The sequence below is a fragment of the Carassius carassius genome, chromosome 49 (assembly GCF_963082965.1).
Source record: "Carassius carassius chromosome 49, fCarCar2.1, whole genome shotgun sequence".
In the NCBI taxonomy this organism is placed as follows: domain Eukaryota; kingdom Metazoa; phylum Chordata; class Actinopteri; order Cypriniformes; family Cyprinidae; genus Carassius; species Carassius carassius.
Genome location: NC_081803.1, coordinates 13523097 through 13546718, shown reverse-complemented (window position 1 = coordinate 13546718; position 23622 = coordinate 13523097). Strand labels below are relative to the sequence as shown.

Sequence of the window (23622 nt, the reverse complement as noted above, 5' to 3'; positions counted from 1 at the left end):
TTTAAATGCCGAGATCCCTGCTGGGATCTTAATTGATGATTTGTGTCACGGGACAAGCTGCCCAGGGGCCAAACTGCAAACACAAAATACTCCAACTTTATTTGCATATTCCCCTTCTCCACATTATGAGCAAATTACAATCTGAGGTTCAATACTGCAGGACCCGTAGCTCTTTTGGTCTAATCACTAATAAAATGACTCAGTCGCCCTAAATGAGGGAAATAAACTGAGCAAAAAAAGAAGATTGTAAACCAGTTGTAATGCTTCTTGACTTGCATAAAGCTATTTAGAAAATTGTCTTCCATTCTAATGTGTCGTTTTTGATGCTTACTAAATACATCCACGGCACTAATCATTTAAATGCCGATTTTTCTACAGGTCTCTTTCGGATTTTCAGATCTTACATGTTGTTTGTCTGTTGGCAGTTAATGAGATACTTGTCGTATCTGTGCAAAATAAAAAATGCAGACTCAAATGAGAATTATTCATTAGTCTGTAGTCTGCTGTGGTCTTTTGTGTTTAAGGTGAAACAATATGAGGCTACATTGTTCTTCGCTCTTCTTAAATGCAAAGAGACAGAGCTGTATTCTTACAGGCTTCCACCGCTAAGTCTTTGCTGATCCTGATGGCTCTCTGAGGAACGTGGGCCTGTTATTGCCATTGGACTGTGTGTCCAAATGACTTCGCTGCTCTCCTACCGCTAGGCACGGCGGTCAAACTCCTCTCTTGGGATCTGGAGGTAGGGGAAGATTTGCTAGATATACGTGTGCAGGCACTTAACGGTCACCCTTATGCTGGTGCTCACATAACAGGCCGTGCTGTTTTCATGTCACTCTGGCCTTGGAGAGACGTGGCATGATATGTTGGAACTGACGTGGATTTGATTTGCGAGAAAAACACCGACTTGGAATTGCCAGTCTCTGAAAGGAAGCAATGATCTGATGTTAACAAATGTGATGAAGTTGTCCTTTGGTGTGCATGTCAGCACTTGTCACTCGCTTAAATAGATGTCGGCCAATGACAAATGACTTGATGAAAATCTGCCCTTGACTATGCTTGTACTCATGTCTATATCTGCAGCATTTAAAACAGCTTGAACAAAATAATAGAAAAAAATAGATTAATAAGAAGTCTAAAATGTATAAAATGAATTTAAAACAGTTAAGAATAGAAAATGATTATACATCAAATATAGTGCAGTCAGTTCGGACATGGCACAGTGCTCATTCAATAAACGTACAGACTCTGCATTTAAATGTGACTAATGTTTTAGCACATCTGATCTCTTCTGATGTAACTCATTCCATGCAGTTTGTGCTACACACATGAGTGGTACAGTACCAGAAATTGTATGACTTATTGAGAAAAATTAGAGCTATTTATTTTAATATCATTGAGATACTATTGTACATTTTATTAATATTTTAATCAGTTTTTGTTTGTTTCTCATTTTAATTTTAGTTAAAGCAATTTTTTTTATTATTATTTTATTATTATTTTTTTTTTTGTAGTACATCATGTTTGTTAAATTGATTAATGTAGCATTGGCAAATATTTGAAATATATATACACATACACACACACACACATACACACACACATATATATTGTCATTTGTAAAAAAGTTTTTTTTTTAATATGGTTTTAGTTTTAGTTAACTACTGTATAATAACCCTGCCTTGCAGGTCATTATGTGGTTATTAGAGGTTTTAAATAAATAAAGTATATATATATATATATATATCTGAATCACGGTATGGCTGCATTTGTAGAAACCTGTATTATTTGGTCTATAATGTTGTTTAAATCATTATTTCACAGCCATTTACTGTAATTTTATGTGTGCATGTCTTAAAATTGTGTCGTGCCTTCAGTTTGATTTTAAAAACCCTGCAGAATTCCTGGGAAAAAATCTACTAGACTTGCATTGCAGGAGGGAACCAAGCCAATTCTAGAAACCAGAATATCATATTTTGATTTGTGGGTGGGATCTTTTTAATTTGACCATTGAGTACATAGCAACACCTCAGCAACTGCACACTATTGCCCTGACAATCACCAGTGAACTGCAGTGACCTTTGAACCAGTAGGCGATTTTTTAAATAAAGTATTATTATCTCATGCAGATGACAGACAAAGTTGTTCATAAGAACAGAAAAAATTACTTCACCAGGATCAAAAGCAGAATCAAATTAGCAGCAGCTTATTATTAATTCTGAATTTAAAAACCTTGAACAACACTGTAAACCTTCAAGTGCCTTTGTTCTTATCTCTAGTGGAATGCTGATAATCCAAGTAAAAATGAACTCAGCGTCACTGAGGGAAATACCAACACTTCCAGCAAATCCTGAATTTATTATATTTCTGAGTTGTTTCTCAGAAAAGATAAAGGTTGGAAATATTTTATTTGAATTCTGTTTGAGATCAAAGTAGGAAAAAAACACACCCAAGACCAATTCATACCCCCCCCCCCCCTCCAATATATAAATATATGCATGAGTATAATAACTAGTCAAATTAAAATAATGTGCTAGAGGCAGGAGAGTGCTTGACTAAGGTTGAGATAGAATGATGTTTAATATTTTCTCTATTAGAGCGTGCATGAGAATTGTAGTTCTCACGTGTTTTAGACATTTCATATGTTGGTGTCATTTGGCGTGACTGGAGATATGGAGATGGATGTTCTCCAGTGGTGCATTGTGTGCATTTCGCTCTCCTGTCTTTTGGAGTGCGGCGTTTTTATTAGAGCTGAAATAGTGCATTGAATTCTCATCTATTACTGTAAAAGTCATCTTCTCTGAAAGTCGCATCTCGCTCCATCCCGTTTCAATGACATCATTCATAAAGGCATGTTTTTCTCCCATTCACACTTCCTGCTCTGTCCTCTGGAGCATTCAAACACAGACCACCATTGATTCCAACCACCTGATTTCATTTGGACCTTTGACACTGGGCTATTTCGGAGTTTCCTCTCCCGCTGATCTATTTGTGCATCTTTTGTTGCGTTTTGAACAGAACCCCTTACGTTTCCATCATCCTCTTTCAAGCTAAGAGCCATTGAAAGGCATTGATCGGTAGCTGTATGTGTGCAAAATGCCTGTAATGGCGTCAGTACATGACAGAATCACTTAACAGCAAGGACTTATTATTTTCCTTTTATTAATGCATTGGAATGGTTTTCCTTATAAAGATGGTGAGTGATTCCTGAATAACGTCTAATTAAAAGGATTATTAATGCAAATCAATCCATATAAATGGATCTGAGTTTTATTTGCAAAGTGGTGTATCTCAGCTATAGTTTTATTGGCCTGTTGCCATTAGGAACCCCTTTTTTTGCTTTCTAATAAAATGCATCAGGATCAATCATCCTCTGGGACGTCAAAAAGCACCTGGCTTCCTGGTGGCTTTAACCAAAATCTTTGATTTACAGCTTGCAGTTTCTCGTTCTTTTTTTCTGCTTGATAACTGTGTATTTATGTATTTATTTCAACCGAGACTAATTCCAATTTAGTTTGGATATTTGGATAGAACCTACTGATCCTTTGAATAGTCATTTTGATGCTATGAATCTATTAAGTGATCTACAAATAATATGTATGTTGTATACAATATATTATTTTTTTCCCCATTGATTTTTGAGAAACACTTTGTGCTTAATGAAATTTATCATCAAATGCACTCAAATTAACACCTGCCATACAAAATGTTCTTTAATAGACTGAAAAGAAACTATTTTCAATGACAAATTGCTAGTAAATTTCACAAACAATTACAAAGAAATGGCAAGTAAAACACTAAATTAAACTCTAAAATTATAAGTAGAAAACTTTAATGATTTGTTAATTATATTAAAAATTTTGTAGCTAATATGAATCACTTAGATCATTGCAGATATTTTTAAGACAAAAGATGTATTCTTCGTTTTATTATTAATACTTTTTCAAATGTATTTATTTATGATAACTACTGGAAGTCTATAATAATAATAATAAAAAACCTAAGTTGCAAGGAATTTTAGGCTTCCCTTCCCCTTCATGCAGGGAAATGCACAGTGCAGACAAACTGCAGTGAATTGTTTTCCAGAAGTGAAGGGTAATGGATTTGGGAATGTGTGGAAAGCTGTGTGGCCCACATCGACTGCTCTAATCTCAGTGGAGATTAATTTTTGTACTAATATTATAGCTCAAAATGTCTTAAAAAAAAAAAAAAATGATACAGGAGTTCTAGCATCAATAAAAACACTTTTTTCAAGGGAGGCTCTTAGTGTTATTGGAGCACAATGGTTGTAGAATAGTCTTGTAAAGTGTTTTAATGTCACTAAATGATTTATTTTAATAAGTTAAAAGTGGTTTTCACAACCACTCTGCAATTTAGTGTTGAAAAAGTTGCTAATTTCCCTATTATTTGTCTGTTTATATATGTGGATGTTTTTATCAGTCCACCAGTGCGAGTGTTCATCATTATATCTGAATTCCTCAGAGCTCAGTGCTGTTTAGCACTGCTGGTGGGTGATATTTGATACATCAGTTTAAGCAGCACGGTTTTAGGCTGTGGGGTGCTTTGCTTTCCTCAAGCACATGAGAGATTTCACACCAACGCTCACACACACCAGCTGCTTTATTGCGTTCATACAGTATGTGCCGACAGTTTTGGGAAAACCTCATGTCATTTCAGATTTAAGAGGTGGTTGCATTCACCAACAAAAGGCCTCAACAACATATTTTGGCTTTTTAATGGATGTTCCAACCACGCTAAACCACATATGGCTGCTTCTCGCTCTGCTTTGTTTTTAGGGGCCCCAGAAGGCATTAAGTTGTTTCCTTTCAAGTGGAGTGTAAACATATTAAAGATTGCAGACTGAGTGTGTTCTGGCTTTAGTGGTTAGAAATATCTCTGAACATTAAACAATCTTTTATTCCCAAAGCAGCTACTTTGCAATAAATAAGCACATTACTATAGTGTTTCCCAATCGTTTTGGTCTTATGTACCCCCATAGCCTCATCAGCAAGACTCAAGTACCCCTGCATCAAAACTAAAATTGAAAAGTTATTATTTTCAGTTATTTTATACTGGATATCATTCTGAATTATCGTTAATGTTATCAGAAGGCAAATGATTAAATCTTTATTTTTTTTTTTACTTGTCCAAATGAAGTCTTATCATTCCAGATTGGTCTTAATAAATAAATATATATATATATATATATATATATATATATATATATATATATATATATATATATATATATATATATATATTTATACATACATGTGTGTGTGTGTGTATATATATATATATATATATATATATATATATATATATATATATATATATATATATATATATATATATATATATATATTATCATGCTTATTAAATCACACACACACACACACACACACACACACACACACACACACACACACACACACACACACACACATATATATATGTACATGTACATGCAGTCTAAATAATGTTCATAGTGTCACATTCCATCTATATTATATTTTTATAGTACACCTATCTGTATATCATGCTGATAGTATTTAAAAATATTTAAATTATATCCAAAGTTCTGCCTTATCTGTCTATTTAATTTACATTTGTAACATACTGTAGACACTGTATATCGTGTACTTACTGCTTATTGCACTTTAGATGCAATTTAGATGCAGGTTAGATGCTAACTGCATTTCGTTGCCTTGTTCCTTACATGTGCAATGACAATAAAATTTAATCAAGTCTAATCTAATACTTAAAAGTATATTTTAATATTTATTTGATATATATATATATATATATATATATATATATATATATATATATATATATATATTATACATTAATTTTATTTATTAAATTAAAAATCATCATATTTTTTTTACTTTTTCTGTGCAATGCACCTTCCCCATTGAAATGAATGGATTTTCAGCGCTCTCTGTCTGTTCAATTGATAACTTAGAGGGAGATAAATATAGCAGATGAAATTGTGCCGCGCTTTGTGTGAGACTGTAGAAACGGATGGTCTTCGGAGAAATCATCACATGCCATACGGGGGATGATATTAATGCGAGCCTGCAAACACTGGGTGCGATAACAGCTAGGAGACTGATCAGCGATGCATCAGCCATTTATCGACCACAACTGTGTGGAAAACAATCTTGTGCTCCCTGACTGTTAGAACTTTATAGCGTTGCCCTTCAGAAAGGACTGATGACAGCTCAGAGCTAAAAGTGAAATATAAACAGCTGCTGCCCCAGAGTGTGACGGAAATGTAGACGCATGCATGTTGTGCTCTGCCATAGCTGGGGTAGGATGACACAAGTGTTTGGTAAGAGCTAGGACAGCGAATGCCCTCACCGTTAGGTAGAGAAGTTGGGCCCATGCACCCAGGTGGCTAATACATCCTTGCCAGTTTTGGAACAGAAGTGCGAAGCAATGCACAGAAGGTGGCAGTAATGCAAAATATGGTGTACACCTGCCTTTTATATCTCTGTCATGTTGCAGTCCACCATTCTGCTGTTCATATGTGCTCCAGAGGTATTTATAAACCACTATAGACACTTAATACAGCTCATCACACCTTTTAGCTCAGCTGACTTAGCAAAAAACACAACTGGCCTGAGCAAGAGAGAAAGGGTTAACTTTTTCATTCCCATTAGAAAAGGAGGGTGGAAAAACAGAGTGAGAGGTCATGGTGAATACATATAGGGTAGGGGAATTCCTCACTGTCCTTCCTAAACCTGCCAGTGTTATCAGAGTGGATAATAAAACTTCTGTGGCAGTGGAAAACCTGGTAAATGGTAACCTAGAACTAAATTAAAAGCTAGATTAAAGATCAAGCCAAACTGTGTTTAAAAAAAGTGGACTGAGGACATCATTATTATTGTGGTGGAAGGATTTTGTTTCTGAATTGTGTCAAAACACAATGAACAACAACGTAGCCGTTGCATTTTCAATGTCGCCACAACAATCGCTGTTGTGGGAATTAGCATAAACTGTCATATAATGCATATATATATAAATATTTTTTTTTTGTAGAAAACTCAAAAGTTTTATTTAACTCAAACTGCAATGCATGATGCTAGCAATGCCAGTGCCATGAGTTCAATTCCCAGGGAAAGCAAGAACTGATAGAATGTGTATCTCGAATGCATACTTTTTTGGGGGGGATAAAAGCATCTGCCACATGCATTAATATAAAATACTTGTATGCCTATTATCTGCATAAAATAATTGCTGACTGTATTACCAAGATGGGCACTGAGTGAAAGTGAGTAAGACATCTAGTGTAACAGTATCGACAGTTTATTAAAGTTTGTTACTGCCTCAGTGATGCAGGGACTCCTGTATGTAGCAGTGCACACTATAATGCATTAGTATTGACATTTCCTTACTTGATTTTCTGGCTTTAGACTGCACATATGTGCTTCCATGAGCCTGTACGTGTGTGTCTCATCTTGTGTGTATGCGACAGACTTGTGAAAGTCATCTTAAGCTAGGGAATCTGCTGAAAGCTTAGTGTCGGACTCTCCCATGTCCCAGCTCTCATTCCTGAAGTCCCAGGACAGGAAGCAGAGCGAGCTGCAGGCCTCACAGAGTGTCTGGGTTTGGGCAGATGAGAGCTGAAGTTTGGCTGAGGGCCAGAGAGCTCCGGTGAGCAGAGAGAAACGAAACCGCATATGAGCTCAGGCACGGATATTCCACAAAGCAAGATGACCATCAGCTTTTGTTAGTTTTAATAATAATAATGTTAATTTATAATATTTACCAAGATATTTGGATTTTGGTAATCTCATAGATTTACACTTGATGGATGGATTGAGTCATATATATAGACTAGTATATTTAAAAAAGGGACTTTTTTATTATTATTTGAACCTAGCACTCCATAGCAATCACAATGGCAACCCTCAATGCTCCAGCATAATAAAGAAAAGAACTGTTTTCAAGATCGATAATAAAAAGATTTTGTACTTGACCAGAAAATTAGCATATAAGAATGAGTTCTAAAGGATCGTGTGACACTGAAGACTGGAGTAATGGCTGATGAAAATTCAGTTTTGCCACCACCAGAAATAAATGACATTTTAAAATATATTGAAATAGGACACATTTATTTCACAATATTACAGTTTTTACTGTATATTTGACCAAATAAATGAAGGCTTGGTGATCATGAGACTTCTTTCAAAAACATTAATAAAATCTTGCTGACCCCAAGCATTTCTGAAAAACAATCATGAAACAACCCCTTTACAGTCGTTTATTAAAATATGGCCGTTATGATGCAATCTAGTGCTACTGTGACATCTTCAGATTTATAATAATGTGTCATTATTACAGATTCTGCCATTCAGAGATCGGCGGCATCACATGTTTTACAGTTCCCATAAACTCTTCTCTGAAAGTCTGAGGAAAATACAAATTTCGTGGTGAGCTGGCGTGCAATTTAAAAGATTTAGAAGGGATTTGTTTCAGTTAAGAGCCTGGATCTACCTGTCTCATTGCTACGGCTGGAGATATTTTAAGCAGTTGAGTCTTTTTCCTGTTTGGTTTCCCGAAGATCACTAATGTAGAAAAGACTGCAGCAAATATTCCAGAAAAAAAGTGTTGTTTCGACATGGAGAGCACAGCGTATAGGCTATTTCATCAAGTATCATTTGTGAGTTTGTTCTTAAGGCTGAAATGTAACAAAATATACTTTTGCTTAATGCAGCATGTGCATTTGTTTTGTTCTTAGTGTGTATATATGAGCTTAATGCATCAGCGTGCTACTTCATATTCCTCTTGTTGTGTCTAGCATGGCCTCCTGTGTCAGCTCCACACTGGTTTAATGTGAAGTTTAAGCCTCTCGTGACGCCAAGTAGAGTCTAGTTACACTAGTGGGAATACCTGCTATTGTCCACTAAATCCTTTCTAATTCCCAGGAATTCTGCTTTCATTTCACTCAACCTCCTTGGTCCTGCTGCACTTCTATAAGTTACTATAAGTGATATTAAGGAGACACCTCTCAACCATGATGCCTTTTAAAGCTATTTATAGTTTAAATGCATCACGTCTTTATAGAGTTGCACTGTTTTTGACACTGTGGATAGTGCTTGCCACCCGTATTTAAAGGTTACTTTTATGATCAAATTTGAATGATTTTGTGATGCCAAGTCACAATCTTCTGATACAGAAAAAGAGTCTGTCATTCTTCCAGACGTTTTTGACAAATGCTATCAGGCATCGTTCACTGCAAAGGGCTTTTTCATACATTGCACAGAAACACAATTACGCCCTAATGTTACACACTTTATTAGATGAGAGACACATTCAATATGAATTGTTCCATGGTTGTCATAGTAACAGGAAGTTCTAAACCCCCAGCAGCAAATGTTGTTTTCAGTCTTTGAGCAGCTGGGGGGCTGTTACTGACAAGGCATTGTGAGTAATTACCACCTAAACCTTGCATTTCTTGGGTCAAAGTCAAGAGGATTTTAAGATGCGTCATAGACTGTGTTTAAAATGTGTTGATATAGTGACTGTAGTAGACTATGTAGTCATATTTATTTTATTTGGACAGTCAAAACTGAACAGACAAGAGGATCTTAAGGGAGAAAGCTATCTAGCTTTCTGTATTCTTGCTATCTATTAGCCTTGACATTCATCAATGTTTTCTTCATCAAAAAGCAATCAGTCACTGGTAAAACATCTAAACTTTAATATAATTAAAATGTAGTAAGTTTTAATTTGTTAGAATTTGGCTAAAGGCCATATTCTAGGCGTTCCCCCCATGGGTTTCTTTCTTTCGACTGAAATGCTTGTATTGAAACATTTTGCATTCGATCTATAAAACAGTGCTAGATTTTACATTTTGTGAAGGATGGCCACTGATAGGAAGCTTTTTAGCTATATTTTTGATCAATATGCATAACAGTCAATGTAAAATATGTATTTTAGGTATGGAGGTGGCATATTTTGAGTTTGATATTTGGTATATGGTCACTGTGCTACTTTAAACCACCAACCAATCCAATTTAAAAACAAAAGCTAAATGCTAATGCTAAATGTCAGTACCACCTACCGTATTTTTCGGACTATAAGAAAAAAAAAAGTGTGACTAGTGTTGTCACGGTACCAAAATTTCAGTATTTGGTACCGATACCAGTGAAAATCCACGGTTCTCGGTACAAATTTCGGTACCAAAGCAAAACACAAAAATATGATAATAAAAAAAAAAAAAACTTTTTATCACTAAAAATAAAACCAATGCCATTCTTTATACTTATTTACAATTGTGTTTAAAGTTCTTCTACAAGTAATATAATTATGAAAAACAGTAAACAAGTTTCACCCAAATTTAATTTGTCTTTTAATTTATGAAATTTAAACACATTTTATTTTTTGGTAAATAAAGGGGATTTGCTATTAAAATTGAAACATGGAAGAAATATTGTGTGATTAATTTTTAATTAACAGTAGTAGCAGTATCACATACATTTTACAAAATAATAGTAATATTTCTAGCACAATGCCTTTATGTAAAAATGAATTTGTAATGAATGCATATTTGTAATTTATCTGAAATTAAGAATGGTGGTGATGCTTAAGATATTTTTGTTCATTGAGGGTTTCTGTAAAAAAAAAATAGTAATAGATCATAATAATTATTATTAAAAGATAATAATACTACTAATTCTACTACCATACTAACAATATACAATGCACTATGGATTGATGAGCTGCTGGGTTCGTGAATATTAATCACGTTGTCTGCGTTCGGTCGAACTCATTTGCTGAAATCAAAACAGGGACGGTATAATAGATGAGTGCCAGCCAATGAAATTGCCATTTGCGCATTAGCTCCGCCCACTACCGGAGAAACCGGCATATCTACTGCTTGTTCGAAAATATGAATAATTCTAAATGAACTACATTATTTTTACAGGAGAAGACAACAAAGAATATAGTTTACATGTAGCATGTCGATTCAGCGTGGTAAGACTCTCGCTCTCTCTCTTTGCATGTGTGAGAAACAGCTATCAGCAAAGCGACGGCGAGTCGTGCTCCTTCACACAGAGTTTACAGTTCGGCAAATACCATAGACAGTAAAAGAGGCAAATACAGGTGTACTGTGCGTCCATTGAGATGAATTGAAAAGTACAGATCGCTTGATGGAGAGAGAACTCTGAAGCGCTCAGTCAGTGTTCAGCGAGTGAAAATATATCTGCGCCAATCTTATAATAGCCTCGAACACAGACACACTGGCGAGTAAAATCTAATTTGATTAATTTGATTTGATTAATTTATGCTAACTTTGACAAATTCCGTGACTGTCCATATTAAAATGTAAGTTTCATTTTCATGACTGGATTTTGAGATTCCGTCCGCGTTTTCTGCTTCGCGGAAATCATAGCGCTGTATGCGTCAAGAACCGGGTTTGAACGGGTCCTCGGTACTACCGGTACTTACAGAAACCTGGTACCGTGACATTTTAATTTTTTTAGTACCGACTTGGTACCGAAGTACCGGGTCTTTTGACAACACTAAGTGTGACTTATAGTCCGGAAAATACAGTATGTTTGTATTGAATGTGCTTACTGCGCAATTACCGCCATTAACTTCAGATACAGATACAGTTATTCTTTTCAATAGCCAAAAGCCAGTTTGGCCTGTTAAATATCACATAAACATCTTGTTTCATTCTATTCTTGTTTGTTGCTTAAAAAAAAACTGAAATCGGAATCGGACAATTTGGTTGTGAAAAAATCGGTATCGGAATCGGCCATGAAAAATCATGATCAGTGCATAACTAAAAATAACACTGAATCAGACCATCGGACATAAGAGAGCCAACCCAAAGTCATCTGAGCAGAAATCAGGTCAGTCACACAGTCTAAAGTGTAAAGTCTCCTTTGCTATATGTGGAATCATTATTCAGAGCGGCTGGAGGGAGTGCAGAAGGTCGGTGTGGAGACGGAGGGAGGCTGGAATTAGGTATTTCACAGAGGTGCGCTGTGTATTAGAGAAAGAGGTTTACCTTGAAGTTTCTCTGACTGTTTGAATGAGGGGTGGGAAGGGCAAACCCACCAATCATTTGGAGGCTACTGTGGTGTGTATGAGGTACCTATTGGTGTGTATTTCTGCAATTATGCTGTTCATGTGTGTGTTTGGTGTCCTGGTTGTTTGTTAAGGGGCCCTGCACTGTAAATGATGTGGTCTGCTGCAACAGGAACGCTAATGCTTCCTCTGAGGCCGGTGAGGAACAGCGTGATTAGCTCTCCAGCCCCCCAGGGGGAGCCGCTGCGCTCTCCTTGCTCTAATTCACTTTGACGTCAACAGGAAGGCAGATCAGGTCTCGTGAGGGGGAGAGGGAGGTGGGCTGCAGACTGTATGGATGTGTGTGTGGAGGGCTCTGGGGCTTTGAGAGGCTGCGGGAGGGATTACAGAACCCTAAAATGTTTTCTTTGCAGTTTGGAAGAAACCCGAGAAAGGTTTCACACAAACATATACTGACAGACTGAAGTGTGGGGGGGCTGGCCGCCATTCCTGCCATTCCCGCCATTGTCTTTATCTTTGTTTGCCCACCTATCCAAGCTCACACACACACACACACACACACACACACACACACACACACACACACACACACACACACACACACACACACACACACACAAACACATACAGGCTCTATTAAGCCAGAACAGCAGGACATCCACATACATATACTTTCACACAAAATATCAAATTGCTTTTCAAATTGTGGGGTCAGCAGGCCCACTGGTATCACGCAGCGTCGATAAAATGATCCCCATTCTCAAAGATTTCAAGTTTCGCTGTAATGCTGCTGGAGTAATGATCTCAGGTTTGCTATTAGTGCGCAGACCATTAGATGTAACTATACTCAGAAGGTTTCTCTTCTTGTATTGTAGACTGTCTGGAGGGCAGTGTGCTGTCTGACTGACTCCAACATCGGATGCTCCGATGCTGAGAACAAGCAAACTGTAAGTTCCTAAATCGACACTTAAATATTCATTCAAAAGCACACACATGCTCTGTTCTAAAAGCTAGTGAGCTGCCTATGTAGGCAGTATTTTAAGTCATCATAGACATCCAACTGTTGCAAAGGCTGTTGTATGTAGTGATATCTGTCTGTCTAATCTATCTATTTATCTGTCTGTCTGTGTAGCTAGATATAATTAAATGAATGAATGACTATTAATGTAATACTGGAAAGTACAGACTCGATAGAATTTATTTGCAAACCAAGCACTTAATGTGAAAATGCTATTTTGTGTGTCAGCACTTGTTTAGAGTTGCTGCCTCATTTTGCAATCTCAGTTCACCATTTACGAGGCTCAGTTTCATTTTAGGATGCTAGTAGATGCCTATGTAGGCAGCAGACACAGGGCAGCTCACTAGGTGTTGGAACAGAGACATGCTTGTCACCAGATTCTTTTCTTCCATTTTAAAGGTGAGAAAAGTAAACCAAGGTTGTTTCCACATTTTGAAGATGGCTGATAAATATGCAGTGTCACCTAGAATATACAAACCTTAGATTTCTCTGCAGTGATATTGCTCTTCTGGAGTCGCTGAGTTATTCCTTGCTGGTTTAGTCTGAATTGGACCTTTAAAGATGAATTTTGAAATGAATTTTCCAGCACTTGCTGTTCGCTTGCAATCACCCTGGCTGTGTTGTTTAAGAGTTTGTTTCCTCACTTTAATAGCACTTTTTTTTCACTTAGTCCTTATCGAGTCTGAATTTGTTCGAAAACACAAATGTGTCTTTAATGGTTCGTGGGCTCAGGGTGAAATTATGTTGTGGATGAGTGAGAGACAGCGAGTATGAGGGACATATTTGTCTGAGCGGCAATATGCGGAAGGGTTAACACTTTGCTTTTCAGAGGGAGTAAAAGCCAGGCAAGTCTCTTTAATTGAGTGTGAAAACAGCTGGGTATCTAGAGCCTTTTTCCCCCACAGCAGCATGGAAGAGACTATCTCAATATCCTCCTGATTCTAATCGCTCATATCCCCAAATTCCCCCTTTCTGTCTCTCCCTCTCGCATTCGGAACCCTGCCGAGGATTGTTTTACGCTTAATTTTGTTAAACCTAATGAGATTTCCCTAATTAAATCTCCTCCTGACTGGAAAGCTCTCTCTCCTGTCGAGTGAAGTGATTGTTTTTAGATCTTTTTAGACAAATAAACATTTTTGGAGCGAAAGCACAGCTCAAGAGAAATGGAAGGAGCCTGCATCTTTTCATTTTTGCGGTAGCAGCCCTGTGCTTCACTCATCATGCTTTGCTTAATGTCTTCTCACCTCATTTTTCACCTTCTCAAACGATCAGTACTAGTTCCTCAGGTTTCATATTACAGCTAAGATTAAGTGAATTTGCTTAATGTACTTTGTCAAATTTTAAACGGGTGGAGAGTTGGGAAACAAAAACAAATAAATATAGCAATGCTATTAACTTAACTTTGTAGCATAACAGGAGCTCAGCTTCCTTGAAAACTGATTTGCTTTTTTTTATTAACAAGCCATTTTTTCCAACAAGTACTGGTAAAACGATGCTATTTGTGTAAAGATTTCACACTCAACTAAAATGAATCTTTGAAGTCTTGATTCTTTTTTAATGAAATGGTTAACGTAGAAATTTTTTTTAAATACAAACTAAAACACACCTAAAAGTACAATATTTTAAATACAAAGTACAACTAACATTAAACAAACCGATTCACTTGGATGAGTCATTTAAATGAATCTGTATAGAGTGAGCATTGTATTATATTGTGTATAATTTTACAAAATACTATTATGTAGTATTGAGCTATTTATTTATTTATGAATGAAGTTATTCAAATGTATTACTTTAAATTATTGCTAACTTTTATTGCCAAGTTTTAATGCGGTGTCCCCAACGCTGTGGTGATTCTAGACAGAGCCTCAACTGAAAGGCTCTTTTATAGAAGCAATATTGTCATTAATACAAGGTTGTATGAATATGTGTGTGTGTGTGTGTGTGTGCCAGGTTCTTGTTTTGTGTAGGAAAGTGCCGCTGGGTGTGTCTGGTCCATTGAACTCTGTGAATAAAAGGCCTTGAGAGTATTGTTGACTGCGGTCATTGAGCTGTTATTGTGGATGCCCCATGGGAGTCTATTGTGGGACTCGACCTTCTGTTTCCCGTGCAGACTCTGGAAAGTTAGTGCCAAGACGCCTTCACACACACATCACAGACACACACCATTCCAGCCAGACCCTATTCTTTGCCCCCTCCTGTGGACTGTTGGGCAGTCTGCCCAGTTCTTGTGAAAGGTGCCCTCTGATTTTGCCCCCTCTGATCAGGTTTCTGCCACCAGTTGCCCAGTTTGATGTGAGTAAGTAGGGTGAGTAATCAAGGGAGATGTCCTGGCTTCTGGCACCAGCAGGCCACACACAACACCTAGATCACCGTGTGTCTGTTCATTATTCAAGGACTGACTTGACAAAGTGTCCTTTGCATGGAATGTTACCGTTTATTTGATGTAGACTGTATTATGTTATTTCCTGTAAGCTCTATTTTAAACATGAAATCAAAACAAGTCAAGCACAATGCATCAGAGCACGTTAATCAAAAGGGAATTTTTTTTTTATTGTAGTCTTAATTATTTTTTCTTTAAAATGTTATCATTTTCTCCATGTCTGCAATCAGTTAGTTTGCTGTGGAAATAGTCAAGGCTGTGGCAAAACTTATTCTAAATAATAATATTTTAATTTAATGTTTTCACAATCAAAGTCCCACCTACATTATTTATGGCACATTAGAGTTTCATATTGCCTTTGAATGTGTTCTTGGCTAAATCAACCTGTCAGTTGACTTCAAATCATAGAAAACATTTAATTTCAGCAGATTCAAATACTAAAAATGTATTATCCAGGTTTCCATAGTCATGAAAAAAAAATATTATCGAATTTTAGAATTGTAATTTCAGTTCCTGGAAAAGGCATTATAATCTTTGGCATTATAATTCATAAAAAATTACAATTCATTAAAAAGCCATGGGTGTTATTAGAATTAATATATATTTATTTTTCTAGCTATGATCAGATATAAAATATTTAATCAGTTAGTAATTGTTCTTTATTAGTAAAATATTGTGGGAAAACATGAAAAACAGTCATGGAAATTTATTGGTGAAAAGTTGTGTGAATCCTGCATTATTTATTATTATTAATGTTGTTAATTCATTATTATTATGACAGCAAAATAAGCATTTGCATAACATTTAACTTTGCTATTTCTTGTCAGGCAGCACTTTATTTTATCTATTAGTATTATTTTTGTGATAAATCGTGTACATTTGGGCCTTATTAAAATGTAGTCCATTTTGATTTCATGTTGTCTTTTAATAGTAGCTATTGATATTTTTTCTGTATAGCGTTGGTTTACAATGGCATTAACAGTACAGTACCTTGTGTCACTGAACAGTTGATTAGTATGATTCCTTTTGCTCTTTCTATAACAGTCTCAACCTCATCATCATCATCATCTTCTCCACCACCCCTGTCCTTCACCCCGAGTCTGTCCCTCATCAGCCTCGATTAGCATTATGTTGATTTAGCCTAGCAGCCCCCACCAACCCAATGGAGGCTTATTAGGTTGAATATTTTTTATTTTTTTTATTCCCGTTTTCTTGGGGTCCCTGTCGGCATTTCCAATTACTCTCGCCGTTCGGCTGTAATTGCCTCCGTGCTAATGGCTGCCAGACAATTGTGCTAAATGAGGTGAAGGCGCGAGGCAGCGAGCTCGACTTCATTAAGAGCTAATGGGATTTTATTGGGGGGACTGAAGACCCAGCTCATCAAAAAGGAGAGATGGAAGGAAAACAAAACAGATGGAGGAGAAGAGGCTGAGAGAGTTTTATAGGCGTTTTCTTCAGTGTCTGCTTGTCTTAAGTTATGTCGGACAGAAATGCACAACCCTACTGTTTTACTGTTAGAAATACAGACACACATACACATGTTTGGATCTGTCTCTTTCTCGAACGCACAGACACATGCAAAAACACACACACTCTAAGCAAACACCCATGTGCATGTAACTGATAGATGCACATATAAACGCATTAAAATTCAACGTAACATGCATGCTTGAACAGATGAAAGAGACGGAATCAGATTTAAGATTTTGTGATAATCTGTGCATGTCAAACTGATTACTCAGATTTCTTAGATAACTTTAAAGTGTGCATCACTCCTAGCTGAAAAGAGCATTTGCTTGACAGTAATCTGAAGAGAGAGAAAAAAAAAACACATTTCCCAGATTTCAGTTGTTAGTTTTTCATAGCTGCAGTTTTATGTCTCGTGTAGATTGTTTAGATATGATGAAAGATGCAAAACACCATCACGTCTGAATGGATGTCATATAGATGTTAAACAGCTCTTCAAATCAACGTCAGAGGAAAGATTTAATGTTCATTTAAAACGAACCCATAAAACACTCATGTGTGTTTTAGTTTTAAACCTTGTTTATCTCTCTCATTTCAGCTGATTTATATCCGTGTCTGTAAGAGAGAGACAGAAAGTCTTTTTGGAGTGCTAATACTAATAGAAACAACCTGACATAGATAGCAGTTCCTTAGTGGGTGATTTAACTGTCTTTTGTCATGCTGTTCTGCTTCAAACAAACGCACTGCTCTGTTAGTGTTTTCAGGGTTTGGCTCTACAGCATGTTTACTGAGAACAGATGCTTTTCTAACTTTTTGAACACTAGCTGTGCACACTTACTTTTTTTGCTTAATTTTTTATTGTCATGTTCTAGGTTTTATTTAAAAAATACCCCTTTAGTTAATTAAAATGATACATAAACTCTTATTTTTGCAGTTAGGTTTATTTAATTTGTATGCACAATATAATTTATGTAAGTGGAATCGTTCTTTTTATTTTGTTACCATAATACATTCAAGATCACATGGCTTGACGAATACATATGTGAACATTTTTTTTTTTTTTTACTGAAACCGGAAGTTTGGCAGGACATATTGACAGGCTTGCCAAAATTTCATTTTATCAGGGACCCCATAAAGATTAAAAAAAAAAAATACTAATAATAATTGATTTAGGAACTTAAGAACAGAAGGTAAATCCCATCAAATTTTATTTTATATTGGTGATACCTCTGCCTTGTCGGGCATATAATTATTTTTATATTCCATGTAAGTTTAGCAGCATTTTAGCTTTACCTGTCACTGCTGCATACAGATCTGTGTGCTCAACCACAGGGTCGCTGCTAAACTGATTCAGAGACAGTGTTACCGTGTAATCGGGTTATCTCTGAGGTGGAAAAGAGAGGAAAATCTATGCCCTGATTAGATAAAAGGCATAGCTTCCAGCCATAACATCTAACCATAATATGACATCAGATAGGCTCTGGAAATGTGAAAAATAGGTCTCTGTTTTTGTTTCTTTATTTATTTGCTGTAATTTTAGATTTTAGAGGGGAACATCTGTTTTGATTTGAATGTTGGATAACGACGGTTTAATGGATCATGCTATGGATAGAGTGAACAACCGTGGGACGTTTGTGATTGATGTGGAAGGGAGATTTGAGTCACTGCTCTGGTTTTTCGAAATAGTTTGCCAGGGAATTTTTTCGGGAAAGCACAAGAGTGAATGTGAGAATTTGGTGAAGAAGCAAGTCAGTGAGTGAATGAAAGAGACTGATATGACATGTTTTCAAAATGAAATAAAATATTCAGTGGTAAAAAGAAAAAAAAAAAAAAATTCTAATAATCACAATTTGTAGCTGTTAGGCTATAATATGCATGGATCTGAGAATATATTGACACATTTTATTTTATTTTTGTACTTTACAGATCAGTGAAATTCCAAAACAGGGTAGTTTTAGATTGTTAAAATTATATTCTATAATTAATACTAAATACATTTAAATTTAGTCATTTTCAGATGCTTTTATCCATCTATAAAAAAAAAAAAAATAAATAAGATTTTTTAAGCATTGAAAGAGATGAGTTCTCAGCTGTCGTTTAAATATTGCCAGGGATTCAGCATTCCAGATAGGGGTGGAAAGATCATTCCACCAGCCAGGAATGGTGGACGAGAATGTTCTGGAAAGTGATTTTGAGCCTCTCTGTGAAGGTACCACAAGGCGTCGCTCACTAGCAGATCTCAGACTTCTGGAGGGGATGTAGATTTGTAGTAGTGAGTGGAAGTAGGCAAGTGCTGAGCTTGTGGCTGTTCTATATGCAAGCATCAATGTCTTGAACTTGATGGGAGCTGCAACCGATAGCCAGTGTAAGGAGATAAAAGAGAGGTGTAACATTTGGGCTTGTTGAAGAACAGTCGTGCTGCTGCTTTCTGAATCATTTGTAGAAGTTTGATTGTGCTTGATGGAAGTCCTGCCAGAAGAGCATTGTGGTAGTCCAGCTCCAGCCTAGAAATGTCAAGGGCCTGGACAAGAAGTTGTGCAGCATGCTCCGTTAGAAAGGGCCTGATCTTTCTGATGGTGTGCAATGCAAACCTGCAAGATCTAGTAGTCTTTGTAATGTGGTCTTTGTATAAACGCATAAATAGGACATACAGCCATTAGTGGGGTAATTCACAGCAAAATATTAGTTCATCATTTTCTCATTCTGTATAACTTCAATTTCTTCCATGGAACACAAAATGAAATGTTTATAAACTATAAAGTTTTAAAACAGACAAAACATTAACATTAAATCAGTATTCACTTTCATTATATGAATAAGTAAATTGCTTGGATACTATAAATATCTCCTTTTGTGTTCCACAAAATGATAACAGAATTAAAATGATTAAAAGTCTGAATTAAAAGTATCTAATGCTCATCAAGGCTGAATTTATTTGATCAAATACAAACAGTAATCTTGCAAAATGTTATTACAATATAAAATGATGGTTTGTATTTTAATATACTTTAAAATATAATTTATTTCTGTGATGCAAAGCTGAATTTCCATCAGCCATTACTCTAGTCTTATGTCACACGATCCTTCAGATCATTCTAAAATGCTGATTTATTATTAGAATTATCAATGTTGGCAACAGTTGTGCTGCCAAATATCTTTTTGGAAACTGCAGTACTTTTTTTCATGATTCTTTGATGAATGAAAAGTTTAAAAAAGAACAGCTATGTTCATTATATAAATCTTTTCTAACAATATAAATCTTTGCTATTGCTTCTTACCAATTTAACACCTTGGTGAATTACATTTTTAATTTCTTTCAAAAAAAAAGAAAGAAAGAATACAAATTTACTGACTCCAAACTTTTGAACTGTAGTGTATATCATTAGAAAATATTTATATTTTAAATAAATGCTCTTCTTTTTAACTTTTTATTCATCAAAGAATCCCGAAAAAAAGTATCACAGGTTCCAAAAAAATAAGCAGGGAAACAGTTTCCAGCACTGATAATAAATCAGCATATTAGAATGATTTCTGAAGGATCATGTGACACCGAAGACTGGACTTTAATGCATATTAAAATAGAAAAACATTATTTCACATCGTAATAATATTTCACAATATAATTTTTTCCCTTTATTTTTGATCAAATAAATGCATTCTTGATGAGCATAAAAAAATATTTAAAATCATTCTCGTCCCAGACTTCTGGGGACTTCTTAGTGTGTGTGTGTGTGTGTGTGTATATACACACATATATATATATATATATATATATAAAGAGGATTGATAAAGAAATGAGAAAGCGAGTGACTGAATGAATGGGTGAGTCAGAGAGAGGAAGAAAGAAAGTAACCCTGTCCCGGTGCTAACAGCTGTGTTGCAGCTGCCAGTGGCTCCTGCTGAGGGTGAGCAGCTCAATTCTCCAGGGTCAGATCTGTGGTATGGCGGTATCCGTGGCAACGGGCTTTGGGCCTGTGCGGCCAGAACAATCCTGCCTATGAGAGCCCAACGCTGTGCTCTGAGCTCAACACACCGGAATGTTTTACACCAAGGGAGGGGAAAAGGAGCAAAGGAAGAGGGTGAGGGATGGAGACAGAGATGAGGTGAAGAGAGAGGGTGAAATGAGAGAGCAAGAGGGGTCAAGAAAGCAACCGTGAACCTTCAGTAGTATTGGCATTAAAGTTAAAGAAAAGAAAAACATATTTAGTTAGTTACCTTGTTGATAATTTCAGTATAGTATATGTATATATATATGTGTGTGTGTGTATATGATTTTTATTATTTATATATATATATATATATATATATATATATATATATATATATATATATATATATATATATATATACATATATACATATATACATATAAAACCTGCAATAGAAAAAATCATGAGAATACATGAAGTAGAAGTGAAAAGAAATTGAGACACAGAAGGGGTTAAACGTCAGAATTTAGACTGAAAAAACTGGTCTGGTCTGAGAAAGAGAAAGAGAAATGATCTCAGCCAAACAGAATAGTGGTTGTCAAGTTACCAGTTCTTTCACTGTCCCCTAAAGCAAGGCGGCTGGAGTTGGTCTTATCTCCTGGCTCCAGCTCCGGCCCATAGCTGTCTGGCCCATACAGCATCTTTCAGCGCTCAGCCTGCAAACATCATTTTAAATCTGAAGCTTCATTAAAAAAAATAAATAATAATAATCATCCTGCAGCATCCACAATGATATTAAATATATTAAACAGGTATCCAAACAGCCAATGCTCATTTTGACAAGTACAGTGGGGCAAACAGTTGTGGCACTTTTGCACACACAAAAAAGTATAATCAGGTACTATATATACTGAAATAGCACTGTGCAGTGTTTTTTATTTATTCATTATTATTATTCTTTTATTTGATGTTATTTAATTATGGATGCTGATTTCCCCCTTTTTACAATAATATTTCCATCATCTAATGCTTTGAAATATATGTAAAATTTACTTTGCTTGCATACAAAATGTAATATTTAGCCAATTTCAAAATGAATATATTTTTTTCATACTGTACATTGTAATGTGATGAATAAATTCATTAAAAAAATATATATATATATATATTTTTTTTTTTTTTCTTTTTTTTTTTTTCTCATCAGTATCAGACGGTGCAATGAAGTACGTATCTACAACTGCTTTTGTGTTTGAATGAAAATTTGAGAAACACTGTAGATTAGGGTCCACTATTTACTATCTACTAGTTGCATATTAGCATGTATATTACTAGCATATTGGCTGTTTATTAGTTATTTTAACACACATAATAACTCACAGAGCCATATTCTGCATGACCATGTTCTAGATCTCTTAACCCTACCCATTACCTAAACATAACTACTAGTACAACCACCTTACTTGCTATCAATAAGCAGCAAATTAGGAGTTTATTGAGGGAAATCTCTTAGTTAATATGTGAATGTATGTGTTCCCTAATCTAATGTTACTGAATTTTGTTGTACAGTAAATTGTGGTGTAGTACATCCTGTAGTAATATAAAATACATTCACAAGACCAATAAAATGTATATATTTTTTATTTTTAAATATACACTACTCTATACCACCTTCACAGCATTGAAAACTTGCTTTGAAATCACAGCATCTCACATCATCTTGCAGTTATGAAACAGCCATTGTCCTCTGTTAAAAGCAGTTTATTTTTGAAGTCACACATTATAGCTGAATTTATAAATCTGCCACCCACAGTCCTTCTGGACGGCCCTCAGCGACCAGCTGCCTCCTGTTTGGCATTGTTTATATATTTCATACTCAAGATTTCATTTACACGAGGAGCTGATGAAGTGTTGATGAACTAAAGAGAGATACTGTACACCGTATCACTCTAGCTGGGTCGACCAGGCATCAAAAAGTTCAGCTACTATCAGATTGACAGCAGAAGTTTGTGCATTAATATTCATTTGAGTGCTATTGGAACTTGTTTAGATGTTGTAAACATCACATGCGAGTTAGCATGTACTGTTAATCACGTACGCAAAATGTGGTCAGTTAGTCTCTAATGTGATTAGCAAAGAGTTTAGACGGCAAAACAAGCTACATTCGCGCTTAAACAACCATTTCCTGTCAGAGCGATGACAGAAATATGTACAGAATGATGTGTGTTCGGGGAGAGTTTCCATGGCAACAGGATTCCTGTGAAAAGGTCAACGTCGAAGGCAGACTTGGAGAAGCACAAGAGGATTATTGGGGATTTAGCAGCGAGTAAAATAATTTTTTATTCTCTTTTTATGTATTTTTGTCCTATCTGAATGACGATAAAAACACTGGATATGAATAGTGCAATTATATTGCTTAAAAACGTCTCGCTCTCCCTTTTTTATGCTTTCTTGCTTTGGTCCTTTGAAGTGAAATTGAAAAGAGAAAGAGTGGTGGACGGCGGTGGTGCTCGGCTTTGTGTTTGGCGCTGATACGCACTCTTCTGCCCCCTCAATCACTTCTCCCCTCTCTCTCTCCTTTCTCCCCCCTTCCTTTTCCACTCACTTTAATTAAGTCAGCCTCCCTGGCATGGCTGCCAAAGATAATTGGAGTGGGTTTTGGATGCCATTTACTCGAAATGTCGCCTATTTCTTTTTTTTTTAACAATTTCCTAGTCTCTGCCACGTTCACTAATTTTCTTCCTCTCTTCTTTTATGAGCTATGGATTAACCTGAGGTGT

General features: G+C 35.9%; 1 protein-coding gene across 7 annotated transcripts in view; it reads left to right on the top strand.

Annotated features, from left to right (window-relative positions):
• Positions 1–23622, top strand: part of pknox2 (pbx/knotted 1 homeobox 2) — an 85322-nt gene that overhangs the window by 23779 nt on the left and 37921 nt on the right. For 4 of the 7 annotated variants that reach the window (XM_059544852.1, XM_059544858.1, XM_059544851.1 and 1 more), the window contains exon 2: positions 12924–12995. The exons of the other annotated variants lie outside the window; for them this stretch is intronic. The gene's annotated coding sequence lies outside the window, so the exon portion shown is untranslated. The remainder of the gene's footprint in view (positions 1–12923; positions 12996–23622) is intronic. 7 annotated transcript variants of the gene reach the window in all.